Below are 13,894 nucleotides of genomic sequence, written 5' to 3' on the forward strand. Positions count from 1 at the left end.
GAAAGTCCCCAGACCACTGTGAACCTCAGGTTCCTCTTCTATGGGTGCAGGTAATAACAGCCACTCCCTTGTGGTGCTGTCACATGGCAAAAATGTTTTTAAAGGTTTATAGTGTGGGGCACCTGGGTGGCTCAGTGGTTGAGCGTCTGTCTTAGGCTCAGGGCATGATCCCGGGGTCCTGGGATCGAGTCCCGCATCAGGCTCCCTCAGGGAGCCCACTTCTCCCTCTTTCTGTGTCTCTCATAAGTAAATAAAATCTTTGAAATAAATAAACATATAAATAAAGGCTTAAGCATGTCTGTGCCCAGTAAGCCCTCAAATATTAGATGGCAGAAATGGAGTCACTCTAAAATAAATTGACTGGTGGGTCCCAGTGGGGCGATTATGCCTCCTCGGGGGTCAGTGTCCGGGGACTTGTCACACCTGGTAGGAAGGATCCTACGGCACCTAGTGGGGCAGAGGCCCAAAGGCCGGGGAGGCTGCTCAGCCTCCTGCCAGGGCCAGGACGACCCCTAGCACGAAGAATTTATCCCCCACGATGTCCCCAGTGCCAGGTTGAGAAACCCAGGCGTCAGGTCCGCAGAGCAGAGGAAGCAGGACAGCAATGCAGAGTGAAAGCAAGGACACTGGGCGATAAACGCGGAGAGGTGCATCCCTAAGGCAAGGCCAGGCCCTGACCTGCCGGCGGCCTCCATCAACACCCAGGGTGTCTGCAGCCTGGGTGTGGGGGTGGCCTGGCACCCCGCCTGCGCCCACTGCGGTGGAGGAAGAAGGCTGCCACGGTTCATGTCACCAGCCCACCACCAACGGCACTGTTGGCCACAGGGACGCATTTTCCCAGGGCCGCCCTTGAGATGCAAAGTTCTCACAGCTCCAGCCCAAGGCCCCGGCCACCTCCAGCTCCAGGAAGTACGCTGCTGCCTGCTGGACCCAGACCAGGAGATCCACGTGGGGAGAGCGGACCCCGCTCCCACGGCCCCGCCAAGGGGACGCGTGTGTTTCCTCTCTGTCGGAGCGCATCCAACGCGGCAGGCACGTTGCCAGGGAGACGTGAGCGCCGGCCTGAGACGGGACGGTCTGCACCCCGCATTGTCCAGGGCTAGGGACGACACCTGCCGAGGCTGAGAAGGCCGAGAAGGCCGAGAACAGGTATCGGAGCAGGAAATGAGCCTAGCGGAGCCTCGGACCTCGGCCCACGGAGGAGGCCGCGCGGGCCCCCAATTAAAGCTGGTACATCTGTCGGGGCGGCCTGGGGACAGGCAACAGATTCCCCCGCAGACATCTGCCTCAGGAGGAGCATGCTGGCTGCAGACTCGGGGTGGGGGCGGCCACTGCAAGCTGCTGACTGCGCCCAGGGGAGGGAGGGAAGGAGGGAGGGAAGGGAGCCAGGAGGCGGCTCTTTTTATAGCAAGCAAACAAACAAACTGTTTTGCTTTAAGAAGCCAAAAAGGAAAAAAGAAAAAGAAAGAAAGAGAATATGTCTCTGCTGGCTACTGGAAGAGCGGCAGGCACCATCTGGGGCAGCCGAGGGGAGAAGGCGAGGAGCCAGGCACGCAGGGGCCAGAGCCTGCCTTCCGGGGCCCCTCTGACAGCTGGGCACCGGGCCCTGGGATGCGCTGGGCCCAAGGCCACGCTGTGTGTGACTCACCCCGACTCCTCCCGGGAGCCCAGGATGCTTCCCCCGTTTCCCAGGGGAAGGCTTGAGCCCCAGCCAGCAATCAAGGCCACAGGCGGCGAGTGGGAGGCCAGGGTGCAGCCCCCCCGCCAGGAGGCCGTCTGTCTGGTGTCCTCCAGCGAGCCCTGTGCGGAGCCCCCTCTCCCCCTCATCCCCTTCCCTGTCACCTCTGTTACCACCATCCTCCCTCTGGTCTTCCGAGCCGAGAACTGATCCACGGCACCTTGACCCTCCACCGTGGCCTCCCAAGGCCGTCCCTTGCCGACGCAAAGCAGAGCTGACACTACGTGTCCCATCCCCACTCCCATTGTTCACACAGAACGCAGGGCCGCTAACCGGAGAGAAAGCTCCATCCCGTCCTACACGGCGTGAACTATTTATAACCCCGAAAATGTCTGTATTGTTATTTTTCTTCCCCCCAGAAACAATCTCACGCCAGCCTAAGTACGCGGCGGCACTGAGGGCTGCAGGGCCGCGGGCCGGGGCGCTTCCTCCGGCCCTGCCCGGCGAGCAGATGGCAGCGTGGGCGTTAGGTACCAGCCTCCTGGCAATCCGAACATCTGTTCCCGTTAGAAAATGCTAATTGCCATCAATCAGGACAGCACCTACCCACATTTACATGCAAGCACACACGCAAAAAAAAAAAAAATACATCTAAATTTCTCCATGCAGGGCACTCCTTGCATGTTAACTAGGCGGGTCTGGGCCTTCGCCACGCGAGGGGCTGCTGGGGTCCAGCCCTCATCGGGAGTTTCTGACCCAGACGCCCCCGCCTCTCCAGGACTGGCCCCTGGACCCACAGCAAGGAAAGAGGTTGGGGAATCCCTCAGTGGGTGGCGGGGCTCCAGCCCCCCACGGCCTCTCGTCTGCCCGCACCAGGGGTGGACACCGGGTCGCTGGCTCTGCACAGCGAAGGTCAGGGACCCGAACAGAACGCCTGCAGAGACCGGACGTTCCCTTCAGCTCTCCTCCATCTGGCTGGGCCGGCGACCTCTCTCTGAGCAGAGAGGTTCTGGTTGTCTCCACATCTCTCAGAAACAACCCAGCCAAACCCTTCAGCCCAAAGGTGTGTCTGTTCCATTTCCAAACCTGAAGCGTGGTCCAGAAGTTTCCCTGCCCTAAGTGTGCTTGGGTGGAAATGCTATGCTGCTCTGGTGTGTTGGAGCCCGTGGCGCAGGGACCATCAGGGGTCAGGCGGGACGGCACCCTGGTGGCCCCGGGTCCTGGGGCTCACTAGATCCTTGGACCACCATTCGGCTGACACATCATCATGCACTTCCCCAAACCTCGGTGATCAGGAACCGTCCTAGGAGATGTGGTGGGTGTGGGGGGGGGACATGGAGAGGGTGGTCTGCAGCAATTCAAGGTACTGACAACGCACACAGGTGACCCTCCGCCAGCAATCTGAGGGCCCTCGGTGTTCCAGAAGGTGAGCTTGAAATATCAGCCTATATTATAATGACAAACGAGGATTTTCCTGAAAGTCCTTCCCACATGCCCCCACAAACACCCCAAAGAAAAGCTTGTGAATTTGCTCATTTTCTTCCTGGGGGCAGGTGCCATTGCCAGCCATTGCTGCTATGGGGGGCCCAGGGACTGGCTTGAGGGGTCAGCTTGTCCGATTCACGGCCAATGAGTGAGGCCCAGGCTCCCTTCACCTGGGGATCGCCGCCACCAGGTGGGAAGGGCTCTGGCAGGTGGCATCACAACCTGCATGGGCCACGTCCTGATGGTGTAGAAACAGGGTCTGTGGACCCTAGCCCACGGCTGCCTTCGCTCCACGTGAGACGTGTATATAAGATGCCTGGTGGGTCTGCTGCAGGATGTGGTTAAGAGAGGCCGCGGGTCACTTCTGTCTCCATCTACTCTAGTTCCCCAAAGCAAGGTGTCTTTGTCAGGTGATGAGCAGCAGACAGCTAAGAGCCGGGCACGGGGAGGGAGGACAGGGAAGGGGAGAATGGAAATATTCACACGGTCTCGCCTCCAAACTTTGGTCCAATTTATTCTTTTTCTAAGAAGCCCACTGTGCTTGGTGCCTGGTAAAGGCAGGTGTGATGCTGGGGACATGGCCAATGACGCCCATGAAGCATGTTCCAGCTGGATACTGTGGCCAGCACTACCATCCCTGCCCCCTGCCCTGCCCTGCCTGCCCAGGAAGGAAAGGCTTCGAAACCCTGCCAAGCAGCTTCTGCTCCTGACAGCTCCCCAAATGCGAGGGTGGGCAGCCATCCCTGCACCCTGCATCACTCTCCCCCCTTGCCAGGCTCCGTGGCTGGCGATCATCAGGGTCCAGTGGGACTTCGTGTGCACCAGTTCCATGCCAGGCTCTGGAAGCTGGTACATCTGTACGCCGTGTTCTACTTTAACAAGGCTCATTACTGTCTTTGCTCAGAGTTCACTGTTGCTCTCCACTAAGGTCTTGTAGATGCTCCTTGAACAAGGTCTCGCCTGGCTCTTCCCATGGAGTTCTCTGAGCTTCTGATTTCTGCTGCAGCCCTCTCCCCTTGGAGGAGCCACGGGCTCAGGGACCAAGAAAGATTCTTCTCCAACACAAGGGACCGGGCATCGTGTGGCCTCCCTCCCCAGCCCCAAAGCTTCCCTCACAGCACCCCTGGCAACCCGCTTCCCTTCCCACTGGAGACACAGAACATCCCCCTGAGTGGGTACCTGTGGGAACCTGGAGACCTCAGCCCTGACCACACCCCAAATCTGGACCAAGCCTTACCCTCAGGAGCATCATGTAGCCCTGGAATTCGTGATCCCAACATATCACTGTGGATATTTGGGCCAAGTCATTCTCTGGTGGGGAGGGGGCTATAGGAAAGGGCTCCAGACATGGCCAAGGACCCTTGGGGGTTACAGTTGCCCCCAGCTGAAACCCAGGGCTCTACCCAGAAAGCCTCACAGATGACAACCACAACCTGGGTGGTCAGCACTCACTCGTGGAATGACCAAATGTCAGGGACACTGTGGAGGTGAGCCATCCTGCCTGGGAGGTTGGGGGGCCTAGGAAGCCCTTGTGGAGGCATGGCAGTTGCACTTGGCCTGGAGGGAGGAACTGGATGCTCACCAGTGCGAGGGGTGGGGAGGGGGAACAGGAGCCAACAGAGAGGCAACAATGTGGGCAGGACAGGTTTGAGGGGGTAGGACCTTGGAAGTCAGAGTCAGATGTCATAGGTTACACATCAGTCCTGACCATCACTCCAGAAGGCTCCTCTGGCATATTTCCACACCGCTTCCACCTTCTGCCTGGCTTCCCTCCTTCCTCTTCTCCTCACGGAGCTTTCCTGCCTCACAGGTTTGCTGAGTCCTAGGAGCTGCCATAGGTCCCCGCTAAGCAAGGAAACAACCATAATAATTTGTCCTTACCACCCCAATAAGATCAAAAGAGGATAAAGTTTTCAAAATAAACTTTGCAATAATAATAACAAGCAATGAAAATAAACAATGACTTCAGAGTGAAAGAGAGGTGGGTGGATGGATGGGTGGGTAGGGTGGATGGATGCATGGGTGGATGGATGGATCGATAGATGAGTGGGGGATGGGTGGGGGGATGGATGGGTGGATAAACGCACAGGTGGGTGGATGGATGCATGGGTGGATGGATGGATCGATAGATGAGTGGGGGCTGAGTGAGGGGATGGACTGATGGGTGTGTGGGTGGATGGGTGGGTGGATGGATGGGTTGATGGAGAGATGGGTGGAGGGATGGGTGGGTGGATGGGTGGGTGGGTAGGTGGGTAGATGGATGGGTGGATGGATGGTGGACAGATACATACACACATACATAGATGGACAGATGGATGAAGAGACAGATGTATGGATAAGTACTCCGTAAACACTGCTCAGTATTCGCTGCACCCATCCTCTTGGACAGGGTCTGCCATGGAGGAAGGGTGTGTGGACACAGGTCTCCTATCACAGCCACCACGTGACAATCCCTCCATCACACCTACAGGGCCGTATGTGACCCATGATTCAAATGTTTTCAGAATTAAGGGAGAACATTTCGAGAGAGACAATGAAAACACCGTCTAGAACGTTGTATCAAAGACATTCTGTGGAAAGCCTTTCATGGAAACCTACTGCGTGCAGAGCTGTAGGAGGAACAAAGCAACAGCAGGGACAGCACCAGGGGACAGGAAACAGAGGGTGGGGTCTGGGCCATGCCAGATTGGCATCCAACCCAGAGAGTCACTGCCCCAAACCTGGGACAATCGGCATCTCTGCTGGGACCCTGCAGAGAAAATGAGGAAAAACCACAGTGGCCATGCTGTTTTCGGGGAGGGGAGTGTCATCCTTAAAAAAAAAAAAAAAATTCCTTTTATTTTTAAATAATTTAAGACTCACAAGAAGTGGTGAAAGCAGTACAGAAAATTCCCTTCTGTTATGGGCCGAATTGTGTGTCCTCAAAATTTGTATGTTAAAGTTCTTAACCCCTAGTAGTTCCTCAGAATGTAACTATATCTGGAGACGGGGCCTTTAAAGAAGTCATTACATTAAAATGAGGTCACGGGTTGGTCCCTAATCCATCCATGGCTGGTGTTCTTGTGGAAGAGGGGGTGAGGACACGCACACGCCCAGAGGGATGACCCTGTGAGTACACGGGGCGGGGGGGCAGAAGGTGGCCGGCGGCAAGCCCGGGACAGGGCCTCAGAAGGGACCACCCCCACTGTGGGCCACCTTGATCTGGGCCACCTAGCCTGCAGAACTCTGAGACGGTACCCCTGTTCACCAGCCCGTCTGTGGCCCTAGTCACGGCAGCCTGAGCACGGGAGTGCCCCTCGCACAGCCGACGTCGCCACGGCACCTCCTCAAAGCAGCAGCCCACTCTGGGCGTGCCAGCCCACCACACAGCTTATTCGAGCTTCCCTGGTTTTGAGATGGGACCTGTGTGCACTCTCTCTCTTGTCAGCGGGCTCATTTCATTCCCAAATCACTGGAAATACACGCTGGACGTAAGCTATATATATATATATATATATTCTCTACAAAAATGGGATTACTGGAAAAACGGAATAAAAAAGAGACAACTTTTTTATTCCAACTGCTCATTAGTAGATCCACGAGATATAAAGTTACCCTTACAGATGACTCTCACCGCTTACCACTCCCCACTGCCGTGTCCACACTCATCTTTTGGGGACCAGTGGGCCCAGCTCAGGGGTGGGCTCCGTCCACACGCGTCACTTTGAGTAGCTCCACGGTGGATCGTTGGAGCTGCGTGACCAAAGCCAGTGCTGTCCCCAGAGCCACTGAGGGATGATTCCAGCTCTCGATGGCCCCATGCTAATCCTTCATCTGTGGCTCTGTTTCCTCGTGGGACCCAGCGCACAGGGTTGTCGTGAGGATTCCCAGGGATGACACATGTCAACCTGGCAACGGCGACCTCAGAGAGACAGCCTGAGTGTATGTGTCGCTGCAGGACGTCCACCTGACCCATCTCCATGCCTTCCAGACCACGATAGGGACCCCCAGGCCCATGGGTGCCCCCCGCCATGTGAAACGGGTTTCTGTGAGCTCATCGTTGTTGATTTGGGTGCTTGGGTTTATCTCCTGATGCCTTCTAGGCCCTCCCATAATGCTGACATCCTAATTAACCCCCACTGGTCGGGCGGGCGGCCACACCCCACGAGCCTCCTGTCACTCCAGCCGTTACTCAGCAACACAAGGTCACTCAAAACACCACCTGTCCAAGCTCCACCTTCTCTCCCACCCCAAATAAGCAGAGAAAAATGACCCTGGCCTGTTTTCCCTCTCACACACGCGCTTACACAGAACTAAAGCCAGGCTTGTCCTGACCTCTCCTCCTAAATTAATTTTTCTTCCTCAGACATTTGCTGACACTCCTTTTCTGTTCTTTGCCCCCACAGAACACAGAAGTCTTTGAAAGCACCAGGCCTGGGAATACCTAATGTGTCCTTGTAAATTGGATAAAAAAAGAATTTTCTCCCAATCCATAAAAATCCTTGCTTCGCCTGTTTGCCCTTTAAGTGAAGCTCACTGCCAGCCCGCGTGTTGATGCAGAAGAAGGAAGTGAGGATCACCCGGAACTGGGTGGGTGCCCGTCGGGCAGTGGGGTCAGCAGGAGCAGTGTCACCCTCTGGGGTGAGGCCGACCCACCAATCCTCAGGGCCCCTGGACAATGACCCCGTTTGAAGCTAGAATCCACCCATGTGGAGCCCTAGGGTGCCTCCCCAGGGACATCTTGAAGCCACACATTCCACGCAGCGATTCTGTGTGATGGGGACCCTTCAGGTTCCATGGGCACTCGTGTGTCAACTAGCGTCCTGAAGCGCGACGATCGTCCCCCCCCCCCATGCACCTGTTCATGGTGACAACCAATTTCCAGCTCATCCTGAGGACATAGTCCTTCCCCTGATGCTCAGCTTCCCACAGGGAGGCGGATGGGGAACCAAGTTTTCCCAGAAGGCCACCTCACCCCCACGTGACTTCTGCGTCGTCCAGCTTGTCCCTGGGCTCTGTTTCCTGCCTGTGTCCTTCCTTGTCCCCAGGGACGTTCCCCAACTGCAGCCCAACCGCACACCTGGCGCCCCTGCCTCCCGGGCCTCCTCCCTCGCCTCCTCCACCTCGGCTCCGACCTCTCCTCCTCCAGGGAGACCCTCATGCCCCACATGTGCACCACCGACTGTTCGTTTTCAGGCCTGCATGTGGGGCCCAGATATTTCATCCCCAGTGTGATCTCAAGACCCATCTCAGCCGTGGGATGGTGGGAAGTGGGTGGAGCAGAGCAAACCCGGGGACACGAGGAAGAATCTCAGCCGACGACCAGGTGCCACCACCTCCTGCTCTGGGTTCTTTCAGGACCTGTGACCTCAGGGACGGTTTTATCAAGAAGTGCAGTCTTTCGGTTCACGGTCGTTCTGGCCTTTGCTGCCCAATGGGCCTATAGGCACGTTCTCGTCGTTGTCTTAAAAAAGACTGGTGAGCATCCCTGTGAAATCTGTGGGGGCAGGGGCAGCAGGGGGACTCGAAGAGGTCAGTGCCTGGGCTCACCTTCCTCCCCGCAGTCATGGAAGATACGGTGGGTAGAAGTACATCCCCTGGAGGCAGCTGCTGGAGACCTGACCCCCAGACCCTGTGACTGTGATATTATTTGGACTCGGGGTCTTTGCAGGTATCATCAAGGATTAAGAGAAGATCCTCCTGGAATGGGGTGGCCCTAATGCAATGGCTGGAGTCCTTCTAGGCTAAGGGAAATGTGGAACACATGCAGAGGACATCACCAAGTGAAGGCACAGGGACAGACAGACACAGAGCAGAGAGGCCGTGTGATGACAGAGGCAGGGAATGCCCCAACGGGCTTAGAAGGATGGCCAGCAGCCAGCGGGATCCGGGAGGGGGGGCGCGGCCCAGGGACACCTTGGTTCCCAGCATCCAGGCCCGGGGACTGAGGGATTGGCTTCTGCCAAGCTCCTGGGTGGGGTGGCCCCAGGGCACGCGTGGGGCATCTGAATCGGAGCACCACCTCCAGCCGCTGAGGCCTGGGACCAGACGGGGGACAGGGACCAGGCCGGCTCCCGTGAGATGGCTGTTGCTGCCACACTCAGGTCTCATGATTCCCATCTGGGGAGCAGCCAGCAGAGCCTGCCTTCCAGCACCAGCACGAGGCTGCATCTGGAAACTTCTCACCTTTAATTGTTGTAAATGCTTCAACACCCTGAGTGACTAATGGGCTGTAATTGGACAGTTCTGCGGAGGGGGCTGCGCCCACCACCCCTCCCTAACCCGCCAGCCCCAGGGCTGCCCACTCCCCTCCCCCAGCTCAAAAGTCAGGAAGAAAAAAAAAAAAAACAGCAGCCTGTTCTATTTTTTACAAATGTCTCACTGGTGCGACAGCAGTTTCATCCTTCTACCAACAAACACGGGGCAAAGAAAAGGATAGCGGGGAAGCCAGAGCAGATGGGATCAAACATCCCCACTGCCTCCCGGGCTGGTGACAGCTGGAGGGCCCCCAGGGGCAACACCACACTGGTCAATTCACTGGATGCTAAGGATTGCCGGGGAGGTTCCAGGCCTACCTCGCACCCCCACCCCCAGGAAGGGCAGGGGGGCCCCGTCCTCCTCCCCTCCCCTCCTCAAGGGCACATCCCCAGAACGAGCTCCAGCAGCAAGAGCTCAGAAGCAAGGATGAAAGCTGATCTCAACGCCCTTCCTGAATCCTCCTTTCCAAAACCATTTAGCAATAAAAGAGGGACCACGGCTGTTCCCAGACGGAGCCATGTTTCCCAAAGACTGGCTCAAGCTAAAGTCTTCCAACGAAACTACCGGGTTCGGGGGAAGTGAGATGCCCACATGAGAAGGCAGAGGCCCCAGCAGCATCCTGCAGGTGGTCTTCCCTGCCTCACCGGCAGCAACCAGGACTTCCTCATGCGTGGCAGGGATGTATTAACTGCAAGTGTCAGAAAAACATCCCATTAGCTTCTGGTGTAACTAGATAAAGCCGTGCTCTCCCTCTCCCCACCACGGGGGAGACGTTTACCTCGATGCTCTAGAAAGCTCTGTGTGCATTAATATTGCTGATGCGGGCAGCCTTTGCTTCGCCGGGGCCCCCCGAGGATGCCCTGTGATGGATTCCAGTTTAACAGCTTTTAAAAACAAGCAGACAAGAGACGGGGCGTGATGGATGGCGCGGGAAGCGCGCTCATTCGGGGATGATTTATGGGAAGTTGCATGTGGCAGTTCAGGGGTCCGTCCCCGGGGCGGGGTGGGGGGGTAGACAGATGGGTTCCTGTGTTGAAGCGGGGACAACGCCTGACGTGTGCCGGCTGCGCAGTTACAACGTTCTCACTGTCTGCCCCAACGCCAGAGTGTGGCAGCCCCTGCTTTCGGGCGCACACATGTCCCCAGACGTGGTCATTTTTAAATGAGCTTGTGGCCCAGCCCAAAGCCAGTCTTGAGCAGAAGGCTGAACTCCGGCTGCACTTCCTCCTCCCCTGCAGGCTTCAGGAGCACCCTCTGAGGTGCAGGAGGTCGGAGCAGAAGACCTTGTGTGTCTCTTAGCTCCAGGACAAAGGTGGCCCCCCCGCCCCAGAAACACCTAGAGAAGGAACACCCGGCGGCGGTACCCTCTGCTTCATCTAGTGACCCTGACACACAGCTCAGTGGTTCGGTGGCTTGGGAGGACTCAGGCAGTCAGGTGAGAATGGCAAGGGGGAGGGAGGGGACGGGGAGGGGCTGGGGCCGAAGAGCCAAGACGAGCACCATGAGTTTTTTCAGGGAACCAAGTGAGTGCCCCTCCCCGGCGACCCGCACCGCAGCACTGATCCGTCCCAGGCCTCCATCACCACACCAAGAGATAAATCTCATTTTGTAGCAGATTAATTTCCGTCCATGTTTTTATTAGGGACTCAGAGTTTACTATACAGTAAAATCCAAATTGAATCCATACTTAAAGGATTTAAGCCTTAAAATGGGATGTGATTTATGGGACTCTTTCCAAGGCCGAGGAGGGGAGCGCCCCCAGGCCCCCAGGTCCCCAGCGAGGACGATTCCGCAGCGACCGGACTGGACCGGGAGCTAGGCTGAACGGTCTGCATGCCCAAGGGGGTGGGACAGCCCCGCTCACCCGAGAAGCTCCAGCAGGTGCTCGCCTGCGAAGACCTTGCCCGTGGCTGACCCCGAAGCACTCTGAGGAGGCACCTGCCCAGTGACACGCCACCACCACAGAAGGTGTGCAGGAGCACCTCACAGCCTGGCTCTCTCCCTGGCTTCGCACCCCCCCCCCCCCGACCCCCATCCCTGGCCGGCTCTCCTCCTGCCAGCAGAGGCCCAGGTGCGCTCCACCCGGGAAGATGATGAAATCCCGGGGGAGGGCCCTCCACAGGGGGAGGGACTGGCTTGTCTGCTCCTCTCCCTTCCTTTCCAGACATCAGAGCCGGATGCACTGGGGCGCTCAGGGGTGGGTCTGGCTCCCTCTGGAGCCCCTGTCTGGGTCCCCTGGAGAAGAGTGGGGGGCACCACCACCGCCGCCGCCAGGTGGGAGGGTGTCTGCAGGCCTCAGGAGCTGGCACGCCCGACCACCACTCAGGGTGCCTGGCCTCCCTCTTCCCAGACCCACCACCTGCCCGAAGTGGATGGAAAGGCAAAATACAGCCCCGAGTCCTCTGCAGGCTTCAAACTGCTCGGCACAACTGGGACACCAGAGTCTTCCCCTGGTGCCTTCTCTCCCACCCTGACTTCCCCCCCTCACCCCCACCCCCCACCCCAGGGAGGAAGGAAACACGAACAACCTCTGCCCACTGCACAATTTCGGAGGGAGCCTTTGTTCAACCAACGAGGGGCTGGAAGGAGAGAAGCATGTGCAGGTGGAAAGCAACTTGCACAGGCCCCACTGAGCGCCGAATTCACAGGACTGCCATCACCCACCAGCCAGTCTGGTGCTTCTGGCTCCGACAACCCCAAAAACTGACCTTTTCACCTGAGGCCCTACAACCTCCTTCAGAGGAAAAGCCTCTTCCAAGGGTCACCTGCCCACAGGATGTCGGCGCTCTGCTACCTCCAGGGACAGCACCACATATGCTTGCTTAGAACCAGGGTCCTGAGATTTCAGGGATGGGGCATGACCGCAGGGTGGCCTGGCCCGCACGGAGGTCAGCCCCAAGCCATGCGTGCCCTCTAAGGGGACCCGCAGCACTGAAGGATTTAGAAGGTCCCGAGGGATGGAGACCTTCCGAACTATCACAGGGCCTGGCTCCCCTGTCCCTGTCCCGGTGTCTGACCTTCCTCTGCAGGCTCTCTAAGGGAACCCCAAGGTTCAGCAGTGGAATAGCAGTCATTTCAGCGTAGCAGGGCAGTTGTTTGAAATCCTCACCTCAAACACATCCACAGACCCACGCTTCTCGTTCTGGGGCCGTGGCACAGCCACCACTCCCGGGGACAAGCCCCAGCCTCCCTGAGGTGCCCTGTTTACACTCGGACTTCCCTCCCCATCTATTCCCCACACAGAAGGCAACGTCATCCACATCCAACTCAAATCTGGTGATCCAATCCCTTCTGTAGCTCCTACCATCTTTAAGACAAAAACCCCAAATCCTTATTCTTGGCCTAAAAACTTCTGAATTTAGGTGCTACACTTTCTACCCTGCTCCAACTTGGCCCTGGCAGGCCAGTTTTCTTTGCTACTTCTCCAGCATGCCTCAGGGCCTTTGCACTAGCCAGACCCTCTGCCTGAACCACTCTCCACAGGGCTCAGCTGGTTGCCACCCTTGCTCCCCTCAGCCGGTGCCCCAAGCAGTAGCCTCCGGGTCCTGCCCAGGACTGTCCCGGGGGAACAGCAGCCTCCACCACCCTCGATTGCCCTTGACCACCTTTCTTCAGAGCCTCAGCACTACCCGACACTACTCTACAGGCGCGTTCGTCCCACTAGCAGGTGAATAGTAAGGGCTTGGCTTTGTGTCCCCTGGGTCTCCCGCCTGCACCACAGGCTCAGTGCATCGGGGGCGCTCGAGGACGGCTGAATGCCAGCATGCGGCCCAGTCAGTGCACATCCACCCACCACAAGAAGCAGGCCCCTAACACCCCGAGGCAGGGAGCCCACTTCCATCAGGAAAAGGAAGTAAGCAGTGCACCCCCGGAGATGCCCCAGGCCTGGCAGAGAACCTCACTCTGTGCACTTGAAAGCGGGCACCTTTTGAGGGGTACTGGAGGGACCGGCCTGTGTCCTTGTCTCCTTGCCCAGAACTCTTATTGGCATCATTTGCTCCGCCCAGGGCAGGATCAGCACACGGTGGACTGTGGTGCGCGGGGTTAAAGTCCTTCTTGCCCGCCTCGGGTGAGCCCGACCCTCTGGTTTTGTGCAGCTTCTCTGCAGGGAGTGGGGCTGCACTGAGCTTCCTGGTGATGGGGTCCAGAACGTGTCTGGGTTTTGTCCCTGGTTCCAGGGAGGTAACCTCTAAAACCTCTGGAATTCCTGAGGGATGGGAGTGTGGTCTGTTATTCCCAGGTCTGGCTTCCTGCTGACTGGGTGGCTCAGGGCGGGTCCGTAGACACAGAGGCACCCATGGGAGAGCTGGTGCTTTGCCTTCCTGGGCAGTGGGGAGAGAGCGGGGCAGGAGCCACGGTCCAGCCTCGTGGCCGATGACATAACAGGACTCCAGTAAAACTCCGGACGTCCGAAGCTCAGGGAGCTTTGTGATGGGTGAACGCATGGACGTGCTGGGAGAGTGACCTGTCCTATCCCTACAGGGTGAGGGCAGA

General features: G+C 57.7%; 1 protein-coding gene across 2 annotated transcripts in view; it reads right to left on the minus strand.

Annotated features, from left to right (window-relative positions):
* The window catches only part of RBFOX3 (RNA binding fox-1 homolog 3), a 405,543-nt gene that overhangs the window by 292,124 nt on the left and 99,525 nt on the right, over positions 1 to 13,894 (minus strand). The window lies entirely within an intron of this gene.

Source organism: Nyctereutes procyonoides, unplaced genomic scaffold, assembly GCF_905146905.1.
Source record: "Nyctereutes procyonoides isolate TBG_1078 unplaced genomic scaffold, NYPRO_anot_genome, whole genome shotgun sequence".
NCBI classification, from domain to species: Eukaryota; Metazoa; Chordata; class Mammalia; order Carnivora; family Canidae; genus Nyctereutes; species Nyctereutes procyonoides.